At 46.6% G+C, this 19,671-nt stretch overlaps 1 pseudogene; it reads right to left on the reverse strand.

The window, feature by feature from the left end:
* Positions 1–11,283, reverse strand: part of LOC119394665 (uncharacterized) — a 32,746-nt pseudogene extending 21,463 nt beyond the window's left edge.
* Positions 11,284–19,671: the final 8,388 nt, after the last annotated feature.

The raw sequence follows: 19,671 nt of genomic DNA on the forward strand, positions 1-19,671 counted from the left end.
CCAGGATATACGTAGCGTTAGCCGAAGGTTCAGCTGATTATTCTTAGCTTTCCAGATTGTATAGGATTATTAGCCTTCTTCTGTTCATTCTTCGTACGCTGAACCGCTAATTGCCAGGCAACTACTTCAGGATCCGATGAGATAAGCTTCTCGGCTCTTCTGCGCCGTCGAGCAGCGTTTGCGCTCTCTTCACTATGGCGTTACCCACCTGCAAACGCCAGTCAGAGGCGCTATCAAGCGGACCCAGCGCAGTGTCAGACGGCGATTGCACCGCGAAGGCGAATAGCTGCGCGCGCGCAGGCGCCACTGTGTCTATGGCTACGACGTCACTCCTCTCGAATGCGGCGCAGACCTACAACGGCGAGCCGCGCTGGCGGAGAGTGCGTGAGATGCCAGCCGCGGGTGACCCAGCTGTGTGACATCACTGATCCTCGCGCATGCGCAGCACGGCTCATGACTCTCCACGCGAAATCGGCTCCAGCTAGGCAAGTGTAGCTAACGCTACAAAACAGAGTCCTTTGACTCACTTCGGTGAGTCCTGACTTGCCGCGTACGTGACTCTCTTTTCATCATCATCAACCTGACTGCACCCACTGCAGGGCAAAGGCCTCTCCCATGTTCCGCCAATCAGCCCGGTCTTGTGCTTCGTGATTCCACGTTATACCTGCAAACTTCCTAATCTCATCTGCCCACCTAACTTTGTCTCCGCCTCGCGCGTCTGCCTTCTCTCGGAACGACCAGCAGTTATCTGACGTACGCGCTACATGCCCTGCCCATGGCCATTTCTTCTTCTTGATTTCGACTATGATGTCCTAAACACCCGTTTGTTCCCTAACCCAGTCTGCTCTGTTCTTGTCCCTTAAATTTTGGAGTTCCAACCAGAAAGCGACGAAAACGCTGCTGAAGTTTCTCCGCTCAACCGACCTCGCTAAACAACTATGATGCTCCCGTGCTTGAGTGTGCGCGCGTTTTTAGATGCGAAGTATCTTATGGCGGAGTTCAATCCGGTGGGGGTGGTGGTGGTGTGCGGCGTGACCACCCTTACTGCCCATGCGCATACCCTCTCCACTCAACCTCTCCCCTCCCCCTCTCAACTTCTCCTTTCCCCTCTCTCTTTCCACTCTTCCTTGAAACGCGGGCTAGACATGCCGAAATTCTCTCCTGCTCAACGCCGCGATTAGCACCAGCGCATGCGTGTCCCCTCCCCCCTATCTCCTCTCCTACGCTGCCCCCCTCTCGCACGCCTGCCGAGTGCGTTCCCCGCTCGCCCTGTGAGAATTAACGGCCAGGCTAGAGAGAAGACAAGACGCGCGTCGCATTCCTCTTCGCGTTCCACGACGCGAAGTCGGTAGCTTGCCCAAAGAACGCCAACGGAACGCGATCGTGCAAGTGCTCCAGCTTCGCATCGTCTCATGGTCCCCTTTAGCGGGAAATGGTGTAATTTTTTTTACTCTTTTTTTTTCTTCCTTATCTTTCTATCGCCCCCTTACCCATTCCCAGTGCAGGGTAGCAAACCGAAAAACTTCTGGTTAACCTCCCTGCCTTTCACTTAACCTTTCTCTCGCTCTCTTGTCCCTTAAGGTTACACCTACCATTTTCCTTTCCATTGCTCGCTGCGTGGTCCTCAGTTTAAGTTGAACCCTCTTTGTAAGCCTCCAGGTTTCTGCTTTTCAGGCAAGTACCAGTAAGACGGAGCTGTTATATACCTTCCTTTTGAGGGACAGTGGTAAACTACCACTCATGATTTGATAATGCTTGCCGAATGAGCCCCATCCCATCCTTATTCTTCTAGTTATTAGATGTGAAGCATCTTATAGCGGAGTTCAATCCGGTGGTGGTGGTGTGCGGCGTGACCACCCTTACTGCGCATGCGCAAACCTTCTCCACTTCCCATCTCCACTCCGCCTCTACCCCCTCCCCCTCTCCACATCACCTCTCCCCTTCCCTTCCCCCTCCCATTTCCCTTTCCCATCTCCCTCCCCCTCTTCACTCCCCCTCTCCCGTCCTCTCTCCCCTCTCCTTTCCCCATCTCACCCATCCTCCTCCCCTTTTTCTTCCCCTCTCCTTTCCCCATCTCACCCATCCTCCTCCCCTTTTTCTTCCCCTCTCCTTTCCCCCTCTCCACTACCACTCTCACCTTTCCCCTCACCACTCCACCTCTGAAACGCGGGCTCTACATGCCGAAACAGTGCTTCGCATCGTCTCATGGTCCCCTTTAGCAGGAGATGGTGTGATGTTTCACTCTCATGGTTCGGCTCCGCGGTTACTACCTGTCCTAAGTCTACTTTACAACTTCCAGTGTCTCGCCCCCTATCGCAAAGCGCTGTTCTCTTCCGAGACTGTTGCACATTACTTTAGTTTTCTGCATATTAATTTTTAGACCTACCGTTCTGCTTTTCTTGTCCAATTCTTTAATCATGAGTTGCAATTCGTCCCTTGAGTTACTCATCAATGCAATGCCATCAGCGAATCACAGGTTACTTAGGTACTCTCCATGAACTCGTATCCCTAATTCTTCCCATTCTAGGGCCCTGAAAACCTCATGTAAGCTCGCGGTGAATAGCATTGTGGAGATCGTGTCTCGCTGCCGTACACCCTTCTTTATTGGAATTTTGTCGCTCTCTTTATGGAGGACTATGGTGGCTGTGGAGCCGCTGTGGGTTTCTTCCAGGGTGTTTATATGTTTCACTGACGCCCTGATTGCGCAGTGCTTGCATTTGTGCTGATATCTCGACCGAGTCAAATGCCTTCTCATAATATACGAAGGATATATATAGGGGTTGGTTATATTCCGCGCATTTCTCTATCACCTGATTGATAGTGTGAATGTGGTCTATTGTCGAGTAGCCTGTACGAAATTGTGGTTGGTCCTTCGGTTGATTGAATTCTAATGTTGTCTTAATTCTATTAGCTACTATCTTTGTAATTAGCTTGTAGACAACGGACTCTCTTTTATGAGACACGCTAACTCTCTTATGGGTCTCACGACGACTCTCCGACGAGAGTATAATGATCTGAAGAGGAAGTTCACGTGTCTCTTAAAACAGAGTCATATACGGGGCAAGTCAGGACTCACCGAAAAGAGTCAAAGGACTGTTTGTTTTTTCTTAGAGAGTACCTATCGTCATTGATAGCGATGAATCCTGTATTGAAGAGACACTACGAATAGCAAATCAGTTGCCTCGAAATTGTGGTTAAGTAGGCACACGGGATGTTTTTTTCCGCGTTGACTCCTCTTCCTTCATCGTTGACCATGGCTCGTTCGGTAAGGAGCGTCACGTGATGCTCTCCGGCCAATTTCCCCACGGAGTTGTAACACGCGGTGCTCCTTCCCGAACCGAACTGATTGCTTGCTGAGGCGGCGAGGCAGCTGGGATTCCGGCTCGTCAGGCAGGCTTAATCGAAGCGCGACAGCAATTTTGCCTAATGGGCTTTATTTCAGGCAGCGTCAGCAAGAGTTTCCAGGCAAAGGAACAGGAGTTTCAATACGAAGGCGAATATAGGCAACACGTAAGCACGAGTTCAAAAGCGCGCGCGCACACACACAAACACACTCACTCACTCACTCACTCACTCACTCACTCACTCACTCACTCACTCACTCACTCACTCACTCACTCACTCACTCACTCACTCACTCACTCACTCACTCACTCACTCACTCACTCACTCACTCACTCACTCACTCACTCACTCACTCATACACACATAAACACACATACCAGCAGACACACACGCAGGCGCACGCCTAGATGTGCGCACATGCATGCGCCAACTCATCGCGCATGCGCACACAGACACGCGCATATATACGCAATGTGTGGGTGAGAGCTTACGCACGCGTGCGAACAACGCCGAAGCTGCACGATCTCTCTTTCACTCTCTCTAACACAACAGTGCTTTTCTTTTGGTAAACGTCAAGACAGAAGCGCATACATAGCATTGACAAAAGAAGCCAGCCGGTCTTTAAGCTTATCCCTCTTCCAGAGCCCGTTTTGGGAAAATAAAAGCCTCCCCGTTCTTCCCGAGCCTCGTCCGCGTCGCGTTTCTCTTGTCTTACTTCGTTCTCTTGTCCTGCGGCCATCGTTAGGGTATAAATAATGAGTGATTAATTAAGGGGACCACTTTTTCTCCCGACTTGCCATTTCATACGAGCGTGGTACGCACTCGTCGCTGCTGGCAGCGAGTAAGCTTTATCCCCGCTGTCGTGCAAGCCTGCTCGCACGCACATGTACGTATGCGTGCAAGCACACATGTGAGTGCGTCGATCGAAGAGCGTCCCGCGTGTTGGACCGGCTACTGCCTTGATAAACTAGCGAAAGTAGCTTAGCGTCTTGCTCTTATCAGAAGTAGTTAATGAAAAATTGATGCGGGCGGCACTCGTCGGCTTATGTCTGACGATGCAGCTCATTTATCGCGTTAAGACGCCCAGCTGTGTACAGCCACAAAGCTGCTTGAAAGGCAGTTTAGATGAAGTATAGAGCATTAGCACGTCATACTTACATATCCGCTCTATTTTAGAACAACAAGAAAAAAACAACAAAACAAAATGGGCTACAGAGAAAGTACTCGTTTGCTCGCTGCTTTCACTAAAGCGCGGCATTGTCGGTCGCACGCATCCCGCCAAGTTGTTTTTCGATCGTTGAAGAAAGTCGCAGTGTTGCTCGAGAGACAAAGCATTGAAAGCAATAGCACAGTACAGCAGAGTAATACGAACTAGGGTTGATAGTATTATCGGCCGTGTAACTTGCATTTCGCATTCGCTTGCCGTTTTAATTCATGTAATTCAATTAATAAGCATCGTGTCAAGTGCGCACCCGAAGACGCGAAGGGGGCTCACTGTATGTCCGCAAAGTTCTGGCTTTGAAAACGCTGGTGCTATAAAGTGCGCCAATGCTGGGAAGTCAACGTTCTTTAATGATGCCTTTCTCTTGACCGCGTCTTGGAAATTTGGGATCGCGCGAACCCCAATGATAGGCGCGGGCGAAAGGAGGCTACCGGCCACTTCGTCTCGACTTTAGCCTTTGCAGTTGCCGCAGATCACATTAATGGTAAGGCTTGTGGGCCACGTGTATGTCCAGTCACGTGGACAGTCACGCTTAACCAAAGCTTGGCTGAGGATGATACGCGCTATCACGCCTGCCAACTGCGTGGACGCACGTTGCACATGTATTCGAAATGGCCCGGGAGGGTATTCTGTCAGAGTCAGCGAAGCGCATAATCCATTTTAGCTCGCGCTCATACAACAGAGATTCGCAGACGGCGGAGGAATAGTCGTCCATCGTAACTACTGATGTCGAGCCCTATGCAATTAGCGAGCACAAAAATGGCCAGCCCACTTTGTGCACTCGTGCAGAACACAAGCACTGGTCCTGCTGTGGTGTTCAGCTTCAACAACGTTCGCGTATCGCGCCACCCCGAACTAAATACGAGAAATCACGGTATAAAAGAACAGGAAAAGGAGGTTGCGTATAAAAACAATATACTTAACATAACTTCAGGCTTAGGATATAGAACAACAATTCATTATCGTTTTAGCAGTGGCACGCCGCTCCACAACTTGGGAGTCCTAACTTTTCTTTATTTCCGTAATTTCAAGATAGTACGTGGACGTTAAGTAGGACAATGGATGCGCAAAGGCTGCACTTTACCTGGAAAGAATTTAGTTCTCTGAGATTATGCAAAACCGCTTTGCGATGCAGCTGCGGAGCTAGAGCTTGTGCAACTTTCAGAGCCGATTGTGGCTGTAAATTATTCGCTGCAAATATTCGGGGATCACTCTTATTCACTGCAGCTAAACACAAACAGTAGCGTTGGCTCGAAAACATTGCGGTCCTAAAAAATCAACAAAAATATCATAATTAAGCTCCAAGTGGTAAAATATCATAATAGGCAAAAAAAAACTCATAATAGGCTCCAAGTGGTAGAGGAGCGTACGCTCCTCTACCACTTGGAGCCTATTCACAGGGAGCGGGCGGAGATGAAATGCGGTATGCCGACCCATTAAGGGGATGCTCTTCCCTCAGGTGCCTCATTCTGCCCTCCACGACAACAATTTTGGGTGGCCCTGCGCCCGACGCGAACCGGGAAACACCTTCAACGACTTCATGCCATACACAGCGTTTTTTCCCCCTCGCCTCATTTCCTGACTTCGTCGGTGTTCTTCTCTCACCTTTTTTCTTTTTTCCTTTTTTCTTTTTCTCGTAATCTATCTCCCCCACTCTCTGAAATGTCCTTGAGGGCGAGAGCGACGCGGCAAGAAGCAAGACCGCGAACTTCGACGTCAGTTTTAACTCATCCCCCGAGGAAGGGAGGCCCCCTCCCGAAACTGTTGGGAAATAAATATTTATATCACTGTTGACAACGCCTCCGTTGTATTATACCCATTACCCGAGAAGAACTGGCCTATTGAACCATATATACACCCATATATATATATATATATATATATATATATATATATATATATATATATATATATATATATATATATATATATATATATATATATATATATATATATATATATACAGGACAGTGGGAGCTCCGTGAAGAACGATGGGAAGATCTCCCTGCGCCGTACTATCAAGGAGGTGTACCTACAGCTCCGACTCGACAAGCGTCTTTACCCTCCTCCTTATCCATCGCTCACTCTGCTAGAGGCTCTAATTCTACGGCACATCCAAATGAATTGCCTCTCCCGCTAAAGGGGACCATGAGGCTATGCGAAGTAGTGTTTCGGCATGTAGAGCCTGGTTTCAGAGGTGGAGTGGTGAGGGGGAGAGGGAGAGGGGATGTGGAGAGGGGGAGGGGAAAGGGGAGGGGATGGGGTGAGGGCGCAGGGGGAGAGGAGGTGAAATGGGAGGGGAGAGGAGGAGTGGAGAGGGGTAGTGGAGAAGGGATAGGACAGGGAAATGAGAGGGGAAAGAGAAGGGGGAAAGGGAAGGGGAGAGGGAAAGAGGAGAGACGGAGTGGAGAGGCGGAGTGGAGAAGGTTTGCGCATGCGCAGTAAGGGTGGTCACGCCGCACACCACCACCACCACCGGATTGAACTCCGCTATAAGATGCTTCACATCTAATATAGGTCGTACCCCTGCTGTCCCAATTGCCCATCTACATATGCAGACCTGTCACACTGCCTTTTCTACTGCCCAACTTCTCAGCAATCTAGCTCTTATCCTCCCTTTGCCTTTCCGTCGCCAGGTGGCTCGACTGGATCGGCGCCGAAGGGGAAGAACAGCGTCGGCTGATCGCGCAGGCGGTCGAAATGCTCAGCCTATGAATTTGGCTGAATAAAATCTACTACTATATATATATATATATATATATATATATATATATATATATATATATATATATATATATATATATAGTCGGAAGAAATATTCACGCTGAACCCGAAGAAATACTTGCAAAAGGTACACACGCTTAACAAACAAAAACAAGTGATAATTTACTAACTAACGTGAGTTAGTAAATTATGTCTTGTTTTTGTTTTTAAACGTGCGTATCTAGAAGGCTACGTGTTACTCCTTCCAACCTGGCTAGGCACGTATAAGACTCTCCTTAAAGAGACACATTAACTCTCTTTCGGTTGCCATGACTCTCCTTCGGGAGTGTAATAATTTCCAAAGAGAGTCCAGATGTCTCTTTAAAGGGAGTCGCATACGTGGCTAGTCAGGACTCGTAATAGAGATGCAAAGGACTCTTTCTTTCCTTAGATTGTAGAGGCTGTTTCAAACGCTTAGGGGACCACTCGGAGCACGTTGCAATGCGCTCAAAGTTTTGCCCTAAGTGTGAAACAGCCTGTACCATCTTGAATATAAGCGTTAAACCTTCCTAGACAGTTAAGCGGCGTCCCAAGTTTCAGGACTGTATTCGCAACTTTCACAGATGGTAGCGACGCCATGCGGCAGCCGTCAGAACTGTCCTTCAGGGGATGCCCACGCAGCCAGCCCATTCCCGCGTTCAGTCGGCGCCACTTCGGCGGTTCGCTGGTGCTTTATTTTTAGTCGATGGCGAGTTTAACGACGGCTTTTCTGAACGCTGTAGTGTACTACTGAAGTCGGACAGGTACTGCGAGTCGTTGTGACAATTATTTACTTTATTGTTTCCTCAGTATGGGCAAGAGGTACAAGAATCACAAAATTTCCTGCGTGCCGCAGTGCACACGCCGTGCCGTCAAAGGCGAGGTTTCCTGTTTTGCACGAGCAGTGTCCCTACAAGAGAAAAAAAAAAAAAAAACATTTGTACTCGCGGCATTTCAGCTGCGTGGGAGATTACTCCATCGAATTTTTTGTCATCAAAGTACTTCTTTTGTAGACTGTGGTTTTTTACTTATATTCTGCACTGATCACATATCATCATTTGTTAATTGACTGGTTTTTATTTCTGTTGCACACACGCCAATCATTGCGTGGGGCTACGGTTTAGTGCAGCAGCCTACTGGCAGATTTATTTTCCACTGTCCTCTATCTGTGAACATATAAATGATGGAAATAAGATTTCGATTTGAAATTAGTGTTTCTGTGGTGATGAAATCTGCTTCCAAGCATGTCTCATCTGCTGTTCTACCCCATAAATCCCGCTTCAGCAGTCAAATACAACAAAGTGCCTTTTGTTTACAAGCGCATAAAAGCAGCGTAGTTTCTGCCGTGCAAAGCGATAATAGGGTTCGAACAGCGACGTCGCGACTGTAGGTACACGCTCGTTCACTCTTAGCTAGATCATGCGAGAGGATGGCTGGGCTCTTCAGAGCACCATTGCTTCCGTCGTAGCCGAGCATCGAAGCGAAAATAGGACAAGAAGCAGGAGCTTCAGGTTGCTCTACACCTGTGCTACTTTTGCTTCCGTGCAAGGCGCCTCGGACGAACTGATCCTCTAGAGCGCAGCCATCCGCTCACATGATCTGAGAGCGAACGACCGTGTGCATATACTCCATACCACACGCATCAGCAGCAAGCGCTTCGTTCGCGGGCAGCGTTCGGGCCCGGTGAGCAACAGGTGTTTCTGTACTATCTATCAGCGGTAAAAAAAAAATAACTACACTTCCATAAGCGCGGTCACACACGCAAAGTCGGCGAGAATACCCCGTCGAAGAAAGGGACACGAGGAAGGTAAACAAGCCAGTACAGTACGTGGACTTACCTTTATCGTTTGGTCGCGCCTGAATTCGAACCACAGCTCGTGTGGGCATTCCGCAGTTGGAAAGTCTGCTGGCATAATCCTTGTACGACGAAGCTGTGCACTCCTTCACACCACAGCAAATGATATGCCCGGCGTTCAAAACATCTCCTCCTTCAAAAGTACACCGCACACGCGTTTCTGAACCCCCAATGTGCGATGTAATACATCCAAGAGTCAATGACCTTCTAAAGAAAGCCGTGACAAAACGACGGCTGTAGCCGAATGACTGCGCGGTTCGAAGTGACAGACACACTCTCAGGCGGTGTCGGCACGGTCCCCTAAACGACAGCCATATTGGATTTCCACTAGCGCCCTCTCTAGGCCGTGAAAGTTGCGAATAACACCAGATAAAACGAATGCTGCTTTAACGTACTGCTTTTGTAAAAATCACCTTCATTTTCACTGAGTTTCCTTCACCGAAATGCAATAAAATAATACAATGAAATTTACAGCACCACTCATCAGACACAAACGCCGGTAATGTTGCAACGCGATGCATGAAACAACGACCAATCTTCTTTCTTCTTTTTTCAGTTTTATTGTACGTAGATGTGGTGATTCTAACGCAAGAACGACCAGAAAAAAAAGGAAGAAGAAGCGGGACATTTATAACAGGTGTTCTGTACGGCATTTCAATGAGGGTTCACGGAAGCGGATACGATTGAAACTGAGATGCCACGCCACGCTAGGCAATGAAAAAAAAAAAAGCATTCAAACCAACAGACGAGCAGACAGGCAAGCAAAGAAACAAGAAAACAAACAAGAAGAAATGAGTGAGCAAATAAACGAACACAACGAATACAAGAGAAAGCAGTTACAGAGAGGAGCCAGCCAGCCACCCGTTAAACTGTTTATTGCTTTTCGTCAGGGACAGCATCTGGAGACCATGACAACGAATTCTCTTAGCAGAATATCAACTTTTCGCGACACATTCCATTATGTGCCCCTGGATTCTTAGAATCATCCGCCTGAGATACCGGCAGACAACAAAAGCTGCAACAGCTACGTACGGTCTCTGCAAGTGACACACGGAGCAAAGGACATGCCGCATGCTGGACGCAGTCGTGCGGCGAAGGAACCGCGAGACGCCGGTGTTCTTACCTGCATTCTCGCAAACTTGGGCGCCGAATAGCTCGTGCGTTCCCCATTAACGATCTTGGTGAGCAGCCACTCTCGAAACTGTGCTCCCTGCGAGTGAGACGGTGACGCAGGGACAGGAAACAAAATGCATTAAGTGGAGGCTGTGTCTGAAGCCAAATTGAGCACGGGATATTTCGTTAACTAAGCTTTCAAGAAGCAGTTACAGCCTGCCCAGTTTTAACTTGTAAGCTCAAGAGACATGAAGAAAGAAAGCGATACCGGTAGCTGCCGATAATGAAAAAAAAAAGAGAGAGAGGGCAAACAGAGAATGGGGAACAGGAAGGTTCGGCATAGTTTTTCATCTGATGTTGCCGGGAAACGGGCAGCAAATTTTTTTGTTGATTCCTTGACAAAAAGAGACAAAAAGAGAGACAAAAAGAGAACCTGCATTTCTGCAGGTTCTCTGCTTGCTGACCATTCAAAGTAAATTTCGTTGTAAGCGAGGCGGCTGAGAAAGACCAGTCTTTAATTAAATGTTAGCAAACTGAGGCCCCGTCGCGGCCGTCCACAAGATAAAACCGCTTTGACGTCACAGTTAATGGCAAGAAAGTCACGCTGTCCCTTATGCACTCGCCTGAGAAGACTCAGAGGCGAAAGTGATTTCTTCTTTTACTTCTTCTTGTTCTTCTTCTTCTCGTCGGTCTATTGTATTGATCCTCATCTGACCTGATGACGTCATGTGACATTGAGGTCATCTGTCTTTTGGTACGCCGTCGGACACAGTTTCATTCACTTGAGCATCACGTGACCTTTGACGTTCTTTTATTACCTTCTTTTTGTTTGCATCATTAGTGCATCATTCGTGAGGCGACGTTAAAGATGCGGAGCTTTTAAAAAAAGTACAATTTGATACTTTTAGGCACACACAAAAAAAAGAGAGATTAAAAAACTCACTTTGGGGAAAACTGATCGATGCCACAGGTATGGCGTGAAGGTGCCCACCTCATTTTTGGACATGACGGACACCTTAATTCCAAGATAAGGACACAATTTTGGGGCATCTGAAGAAAGATTGCATGCACGTGTAGTATTTCATATTTACACACGAACATGCACGCGAAGGTTGCATGCACGAAGTGGTCAAACGAAAATGGCATGCCTAGTCTCTGCTACAACACGCCTCAGTAGCTTAGCAGGCTGAGGTGTTGCGAGGTGTTGTGCTGTTAAGCTTGAGGTCGCGGGCTTGATTCCCGGTCGCGGCGGCTGCTTTTCAGTGGGGGCGATATGCAATAACACCCGTGTAATCAGATATAGGAGACCTGCGTACGTCGCTTGGACCACAGCTGCGAACTTTGATCGAAAGGGCGCGGTCGCGCGCTCTATCTCGACAGATATCAGTAGACGGCTTCTAGACCCTTGTAGGTGCTGTGTTCCAACCGCTTACTTCGTGTTGAGGTGACAGACAGCTCGAAAACCGCTTCGCTCGCCGGAGCGGCCGTGTTCCCTTACGCCAGCGTTTTGTAAAGTTACGGGATATTGGATCCTAAAGGAGTTAGCGGCTAGCCTTACTTCGTCTGACATTACAATTTGTTGCTACCGCATTCATTGTTTCGCAATTGCGGTGAAACTGTCATGTTTTTTTCTGTAGCGTAGCGACACGAAGGGTTTTTCTGGTTAACATACCCGCCTTCTTTCAGTGAGTCGTTGCTTGGCGACACATGCTGTGCGTGACTGTCTCCAAAACGACTGAGAAAGACTACATGCCTTCGACCGCACAGCGGACGTTCGCCGTTGGGTAACATACGAATACGAATACGAATACGAATACGAATACAAATACGAATACAAATACGAATGCGAATACTTTCTATGCTGGCAGCGGTAATGTGAAGCAGTGGAGGTAACAAATATTAAAAGTTAGTATTTAGCAGATTGAAAAGGGGCTTCAGCAGGTGTGGTAGCACTAACTCTTTGCGTGCACGCATATGCATATACGTAATACTACGCAGTACTGCGCATTTGCGCAATAAAACCTCAGTGGTGAGTTATCGGTTGCGACTTCAGACCATGCTGAAATGTGAAAAGAAAAGTATTCCTCGAAGTGTGTGCGCCTTTAACATGAAGACGTACCAACTCGTTACGCTTTCCGTCTAGGTTTATAGTAAGCAAGGATCGTATTCTCTGTGGCATCTTTCTTTCGCTTTAATGTGCAAAGCCTATATCAAAATGAAGAAGTTGAAGCTGAGATGAAGGCATACGACATCAAGATATTTGTGCAAGAAAAGGATAAGGGGCAACTTGCGTCAAAGCGTTCTCGAGAGAAGGCCGTTGGAAGCCATTTGGAGCAGAGTTGTAGAACATTGATTTCAGCGAAGTAAGCCCTGTTAAACGACGGAGCTACTATTGAATTATTTAAGCACGTGACCTACTTAAACTGAACCGTTCGATTTGTCATCTGGTTGTGCTCTGAATTGCTTCTTTAGCTGGTGTTTCTCGGAACTACGTTTCAGCTAATTTAATAAGCCCCGTAGTACATGCTGTTTATTTACTTATTTATTTATTTTCAATACTGATAGATATTCATTTCGCGTTATTCAGTGGTAACGATGGCTCTACCGCGGCCCTCTCTTCGCACTGAACAAAAGCCGCGAGGCTTTCACACAATGGCCAGGGTGCTGAAGTGGCGTATGCCAGAGAAGCACGGGCCACATCGTCTAGTTGGGGTCGTACTGCACGTCCTTTTTTGCTTGAACTGTTGACCCGCTCTCTTTCTAGTATAATGTTCCCTCCCTTAGCGTATGGGGCAGCAAAAGGAGTGCTCGTCTTCTCGGCCTCCCTGCCCTTCCCCTCTCTGTTTTTGCCCTCTCGTTTCGTTTTCCAAGGTGCACTCTTCAACTGATCGAGAAGCGCGGTAATGTTGCCAGAGAACGGGCCACACACACACACACACACACACACACACACACACACACACACACACACACACACACACACACACACACACACACACACACACACACACACACACACACACACACACACACACACCACACACACACACACACACACACACACACACACACACACACACACACACACACACACACACACACACACACACACACACACACACACACACACACACACACACACACACACACACACACACACACACACACACACACACACACACCACACACACACACACACACACACACACACACACACACACACACACACACACACACACACACACACACACACACACACACACACACACACAAATGCGACGTATGTGCAAGAGCAAAAAAGTCACAGTTTCGCCGCAAGGGCGAAGCAATGAATGCGATAGCAAGGAACTAATGCTATACGAAGTGAGGCTCGCCAATGGATACTCTCAGTTTGAACAGCGCTTCTGTTGCAAAGGCGGCCGAAGCAGCGAAGGAAACTAGCGTGCTTCAAGTGTCGAGCTGTGACACTTGATAGTTCGCGCTCATCTTCTGTTTGTTCGTTTGGCGGCGTCCCTGAGCTCGAGTGACATTCGTACGCGCCGTAACATGAGCGCGGACATCACGGTGAAAGCGTGAAACATTCCTCTACCCCTCGCCACGAGAAAACCGCGCGAGCAGACAGCGGAAGGGCAAGCTTCTCCCATGCGCAAATATAAGAAGAAGCGAGCGAGCTCGCTGACGACTTTTAAATGCGCCCGTCGGGCTCCTAGCGCCACCTCGCTGGTAATGAAGAAACGCTTATTATCGCCTGCTGTCTCTGAGTCCGTCCAGCGCTAAATGGTGTGTATATAACGCTCGCCGTTAGCTACGTGGACGATCTGCGTTTCGTGGCGTAGTGGATAGCGCCGCTCGCTGCGGATCAAGAGGTCCCTGGTTCGATTCCGCGCTTTGGAAGCATTTTTCTGAGTTATTTTTCTTTGGGGCCTTTATATATATATATACATACTTATACATATACGGTGCATGACGGCGGCGACGGCGACGGCAAAATCCAGCCGAGACTGTCCATATAATTGCTATCGCAATAAAAGCCAGTCTAATTGCGTGATTGCGTGAGCGCATTTGTAATCTAAAGCTTACGAACACGCTTTCGCAATTGATTCCATACAGGTTGCAAGTTCTTGTGGCACGGTAGCGGCGTGTCTGACCGAGGCGCGCGTTCCTTCTCTCGCAGTGGAAGCGTGACCTCTTCTCGGTCGAGTGAGCAAATACCGGCGATGCTTGTCTTTCTATACCGAAGGCGGCTTACAAATGCGCCTGCGTCGACGGCCTTGTTTGTTTGCGCTGAGTGCGCCGCCGACGAGACGCAAATACTGCCACGAACTGAAAGGCAGCAGGCTCTTTCGTCTCTCCCTTTGCGCTTCGTTTCTGCCTCTTTCAACTCCTTGTTTGCTCACGTTCGAGGAGGGGGCTTTCAATACAGCCACTTCCGGATTGAAGCGGCTGCTTCTTCTTTGTCGTGTTGCTGTTGGGAAGCGCACAGCTGGCTTGACTGCTCGGCCTTCTGGCGGCCTACACACAACGCCACGAAGGCGGAGCGGTTATTAGGGAACCGCCGCAGGAGTCATCAACTGCTGGTCATTTCGTGTCGTCCGTTGTGCAGCCGAAAACGGATTGCGGCCTTGTCTTAGAAGGGAACGCGCTAATCTATAGGGTGTTTTCGCAGTGCCTGATTACAGCACGGTACATACGGAAATACCGTACCGTCGTCGTCGGTACGTAGCTTTATTAGTCTGCAAGACCTCTATTAAAAACTCGCGCGGCCAAAAAGCTAAAAAAAATAAAATACAGAAATCGGCAGATCCCACGTACCGTGGGAATCGATGTAATGCGAAGCATGCGGCGGGAAGGTGGCTGTGGTGTAGTTTTTTACATTGTGAGAAACGTTATCAAATGAGTTAATACCTGTGGCACATACCCGCATAACATGAACTGTGGTCCGCGGATATATGTGCCACACGTGCCTGAGGGAAATGATTTCACGACTTACGCGACAGGCGTTTTGCGTTATTCCTGTCATGACCAGCAAATCGTGTCCGTCATACACTGATCCCCTGCTATGCCAATTTCGGTATATTACAAGTTATGGAGACGACCAGGAGAGCTCCCAGACGTAAGCGGCTATATAGATAGATAGGTGCTTAGACAGAAGCGGCCAAAGTTCCTGAGCTTCGCTGAGAAAGGCTTCGCATTTAAAAAAACTGCGTGCTGACCACTACGGTACGGTAGTTCTGTACTCACCGCATGGTATTACCATCACTGCTAAAACGCGCCAATATGTAGCTTTCGCTTCACCGGATATAAGCACAGCGGCGGTCAAGCGGTGGAGCGTCCGCGTTCAATGGGGAATGCAGTGGGTTCGATTGCCAGTGCCGCCATGCACCGGCCAGTTTTTCTAACGTGGGGACATATATCTGCCTTCTCCACCTATTAGAGGGAGGTACTATCCACGGAAACACGCGCGGCATTCACTAATTTTAATAATTTTTAATTTTAATTAAGACCACTAGAGTAAGTCGATTTGAAAAAAAAAAATTAACGTGCTTAGCAATGGTCTCTGTTCTTGCGGCGTGTCTGTTATAGTATACCATATCCATTGCAGCATGCCAAAAGGGAGACCATACGCGGCTCGGTTGAGGCAAACCGCAACGAAACTACGCAGTCATAAGACACTATGCAGAATTAAGTCTAAAGCGGTTGTTAGCTGTTCTACAGTGACTTTGCGCACACTTCGATCAGGGCAAAGTGTAAAATAAAGAAAAAGTTTTATATACAAAGCTTTGCGCGGCAGACAACAAAACCTAGATTAAACAACGAAAAGACTCCGGAGCACTTCATTGCGGAGTCTCTTGCAAACCCCGCGTTGCTACGCGACATCAAAGACACCATTTCAATATTGGCTCAGGTAAACATTCTGGATAGCAGATTTCTTAATCAAGCCTGAAACGAAACGATAACATTATCATTGTTTCGAGAAAGAGAACTCTAGGCATACACCGTCTATAGGGTGGTATGGCTAAAGGCGGGAGAATGAATGCCTGACAATTGCGAAAGCACTGAGGATTTTACATTCGCGCTCAAGTGGACAAAATCAATGACAGGCCACGCTGGTAGAATATAAACTTAGCAGAACGCTGTGTGCTAGTAAATACAAGAGCAATAGACGCAGAACGAAACCATGTCCAGGAATTCGGGACATCGACAACTAGCACCATCTGTTGTGTTGGCTGCTAAGTGGCAGCGTCACTCAATGGGAACCGACCTTTAAACATTTATTGTAGTGTAACGCTTCAATATACGCTTAAATCACTTCGTCCATATAATATGGGAGTCATTATGCCACAGTGCGAGAAGTTTTGCTTTATTCCCATTAACTTCCTGGGTTCGAGAGCCACTTTTATGTGCCATGTGAAACTCCATAGGAGATAATTTAAAAATTTATATAAGAACAATGCGCCCTCACCTGCTTAAATCACTGAAGGGACCCAATCTCGATGACTCAATATTCGTACCTGTGAAGTTTGGCGGATGTCGGCGAAGTTTCTGAGGTTCGACGGGAACTTTTGTTTAAGGTGCATTGCAGCGAAACCACCTTATAGGGGTGCATACGCTTCATAGTGTTTACGGTTGCCATAAAACAGGTGAAAATGTCAGTGTTTTTGTATAAGCTTGTTTTGCTTGAAGCTGCTAAAGATATGGAGGGTATCAATACTGTGGAGGTCTTAAGTTGTTAATTAGCAATGAGAAGTCTTAGGTTAATTACAGCAGATGGTCAAAAATGAGAATAGCTCCTCGTAATTCAAAGTAAGAATTGACAAGATATATTGATACAGATACGAATTTTGCTCCACTGGGTGTAAGTAATCAAGGGTACTAATGAATTTAACAATTTACTTAAAACTTATTGGTGAAAGTGGTTAGTATAGAAGGACATGTATATTATATATATATTTAGATATAGTATTGCAATGCACGCCATTAATATTAGATGGCTGTCGCATGCAAGTAACTAGCAGTAGATACTGTTATAGCTAATTAGTAATCACAGGTATAAGAGATATGGTAATTGTACTCTGTCATTATTAATACTTACACTTTGAGGTAAATAGAAAAGGGGTAAATAAGATTCAACTAATCGGAGGATTGCGTTGTAATGTATCACATGAACGTGGAGACGAAGAGGATAAAAGATATAAGAATCTTAGGTTGCTAATTAGTGATTAGGGGTCTTTTAGCCTAATTACTATGGAAAATTAACAGAGTTGACAATGACCCCCAAGAACTCACACTGAGTGAGATTTACTCAGCAACATTATGCACATTTGCACCTTGCCCATATAAGTAATCACTTGTAATGAATTCACCAATTTTAAGGTTATAATAGAAATCTTTCCGTATAGAAGTATATGTACTGATATATATAGGGTATTCAATGCACGAAATTACCATCCGAGATAGATAGTAACATGCAATTATCTTTAGTGATAGTTATCGATAATTAGTAATCAGGGATAATTTGAGGAAAATCTATGGAACCTAGCAATTAAAGGTATCAAATAAAAGACATGCCAAAGATGACGATTATAGTTTATTAGTGATCGCCGTAGGCAGTTGCCAAGTGCGGGTATATGGTCAATAAAATAATACGTCGACAACATAGTAGTGCATCAAATGAAAGCATATAGGAAGAGGCTGAATACATTTGGAATGTTTGCTAATTGGCATTTAGGGGCTCTGCAGCGTAATTAATATTCATATTTATTTACAGCAGAGTTATGCCCACGCTTTGTACTACTCGCGATGTAGACAAAACACAATCATCATTATGCCGGCGCACTCAGCATAGCTGTGCCTAGTTAAGCCATGTTAATCATAGCCAATTGTAATTAAGTTTAGTTGAGCACGATGAAAACTAATTAGCCAAGCATAATACAGCCAGAAGGCTAATTAGCCCTAATTAAGCCGAGTTGAGATTCTAGTCTGCGTAGTCATGCCGAGCTCGGCAAGAGATGCCGAGCGATACCGATATATTAATTATGAATGATCCTAATTAGTATCAATTACGTTAATTAACTGATTAGGTCTAGCTTGACTTGTGGTGAAAGCTCGTCGAGATGAAGCCTCGAGTATGTAGAATATACTAATTAAGCGTAATTAAGCTAATTAAGATATTATTAATGCTAGCTTGACTGGGGATGCAACTTAAGCTAGACCAAGATCCAAATGTACAAATTAGACCTATTACGCTAATTATTCTAATTAATCTGATTAAGCTAATTAACCTATTTGGTGTTGTGACTGCCGAGCGATACCCAAACGAACCCGATCAACGCCTAGTCTATACTCGTAATTACCAATGTGACCCCGTGAACACTTCGTGCATCGGCGTGTGAGTGCACGTGTGTCTAGTCAAGCCAAGACCAGCCAAGTGCCGACCAGCTCTGCTCTAGCCCAGGTTTGCGCGACTCAGTGCAAGCTGCGCAAATTTTTCAATTTAGGTCAGCTAAGCAGAATTCACGGCAAGAGTATCTTACTAATGATGATCTACATTCGCACCTTGGTACACAGTGCATTACTAATGAATGGTGACAATGAATTCAACATATGTTCAATTTAGGGGATAAAGCTGTCAGTGTAGGACATCAGTAAAATAGATAGATAGTATCTAATCTATGCAGCTATAGATCTCATTCTATGCAGTTACAGTACAATGGTGGGAACTAGTAGAATATCATTCATTATTAGCTGTCATAAATATCAATAAATCGTAATCAATTATAATTATTCGTTTAATATAGATACCATCTATCACCGACAAGTGTCAGGAGAAACGTTTACGAGAGATGACGATTTAAAGGAGTACTGCGTTGAAAACGGCGCGAAAATTGGACGAAGGCTTAGGAAAAAACAACAACACAAGCGCTCGCACATTGATGAGTTATGCAAAAAACTGGGTGCAAAAGAGCCTGATGTAAGAGAAACAAATTGCAGAAGGGTGTCTTCAAGGGCCAGTTGCTACATGTTACTGCACTCAAAACCGCGCGAAAATGGCAGGAAGGCTAACGAACAAAGGAACAGCGCTTCTGTTGTCTGTTCCTAAGCCTTCGCCCCGTTTTCGCGCTGTTTGAAACGCAGTAACATGTACCAACTGACCCTTCAAGACACCCTTGTGCAATTTGAAGGAGTAATTAAATCTACTGATACTTTTAGGAAATTAATAATTAAGTGCAGATATATGATAAAAATAAATTCAGGCATATGACTGCAAAGCGTCAGATGATAGTCTAAAGAGAGAGGGTGAATGCATTGCGAAATTCTTGCTAATGAACCTTTTCAAGCAATCCCAGAAAGCCCCGCGGGAGCATGGCGCACTATGGGAAAAGTTTGTACATCG

Source organism: Rhipicephalus sanguineus, chromosome 5 (genome assembly GCF_013339695.2).
Source record: "Rhipicephalus sanguineus isolate Rsan-2018 chromosome 5, BIME_Rsan_1.4, whole genome shotgun sequence".
NCBI lineage: Eukaryota > Metazoa > Arthropoda > Arachnida > Ixodida > Ixodidae > Rhipicephalus > Rhipicephalus sanguineus.